This window comes from Alligator sinensis, unplaced genomic scaffold, assembly GCF_000455745.1.
Source record: "Alligator sinensis unplaced genomic scaffold, ASM45574v1 scaffold140_1, whole genome shotgun sequence".
NCBI lineage: Eukaryota > Metazoa > Chordata > Crocodylia > Alligatoridae > Alligator > Alligator sinensis.
Genome location: NW_005841836.1, coordinates 3,607,798 through 3,609,269, shown reverse-complemented (window position 1 = coordinate 3,609,269; position 1,472 = coordinate 3,607,798). Strand labels below are relative to the sequence as shown.

Here is a 1,472-nt window from a genome sequence, read left to right as displayed (position 1 = left end):
CCCAGCCCCACTCCCTCCCTCACCATGGGGGCCTTGATCTGGGACTGGGGGCTGCACTGGGCTGTTCCCAGCCACACCAGACACTGGTCTCCAAGCTGCCCAGCTGCATATTGGAATCAAATTGGTATTGGCCAATATGGCTTGTTAAAAATCGGCCACTGGTATCGGCTCAAAAATCTCTATAGGTGCAGCCCTACTAAAAAGGTTGAGAATCACTGCACATTAAATATACTTAACAGGGCAGAGCTGGAAGGGCTTTATCTGTAGGTCTGTCCATTTCTAATTAATTCAAGGGGCCTGAGATAGCCCCCAAGCTGGCCCCAGGATAAGGGCAGAGTATAAAGCTATTTTCCTCACTGCTGAGGATTCAACTCATGACCCGCACCAGTTTTCTTGCCTAGACACTAAGATCGGCATCAGCGAGGATGCCTAAGCAGTGAATATCAATCTGGATGATCAAAATTACTTAAGCTGCATTTGCAATGTTTCTTCAGGTCAGATTATATAGGCTTTACCCCTGAGAAGTAAGTTCCCAAGCAGGAAATGTTTTTTCTTTTCTCCCTCCCTTCCTCATCTTAATGGGATCTACTCTACATATTGCAGGAGCCAGAACAGTTTTCCCAGGGTAAACAAAAATATGATTCTCCTTTTTTCCACAGAAGACATGGTAGAGGTTCATCTTAGCAGAGACACTACCCTGCCTTCTGCTTGACTTAAGACTAACATGGCTAAATACCTCTCTTTTCCCACAAAATGAAGTTTCATCTTCCTTCAGTGTTTACCTTCAGGACCTCTCCACAGGCACAGCCTGGCAATCCTGTCATTTTACACTCAAAGACACATACTCAGTGACAACCTACTGCTTTATTGTATCTCTTTGGCTAGGGCTCTTCTTGACCATCTATCTATTTGCCCCTCAGGTCATGCACTGTGGGAAAGGCAAGCATGCCTGGAGTAACCAGCCAAACTTAATTATGTATTTCTGTCCATCCCAGAGGTCCAAATAGATACTCCACAGGTATCAAATCACTCTGTTCACATCCATGGGAAGTGGGGGCAGTCTACACAAAGATTACTGAAAGACTGTGTCCAGGGCATCTCAAAATAATATAAGCGCACATGAAGACTTCTCCTGTTTGCCACTAGAAGGAACAGCTAGATGTGAAGAGTGGACAGTTTGCAACTCTACAGTAGCTTTTCCAAGTTATCCTTTTTCTGTCCTAAGCAAACAAGAATCAGTGCTGCTGACTGATGTGTCTGTACTCGTGACAACTGATGTGTATACATTCAACATTACACCGCCACATTCAGTATCACTCAGTAGGAACCCACTCACTTCAGGGGCTGCAGCTAGTTTTATGCTTTGTTTCTCTCTGTCATCTTCCATTCCTTTCTATTTTCCCCTTTTCTTCTCTTTGAATTAACTATCCCAGAGCTCTGATCAATTCCCCCTGAACCAGGGATTTCATTCC

General features: G+C 44.6%; 1 protein-coding gene across 3 annotated transcripts in view; it reads right to left on the bottom strand.

The window, feature by feature from the left end:
- The window catches only part of LOC102374608 (GDNF-inducible zinc finger protein 1-like), a 39,503-nt gene that overhangs the window by 17,264 nt on the left and 20,767 nt on the right, over positions 1–1,472 (bottom strand). The gene's annotated exons all lie outside the window — the stretch shown is intronic.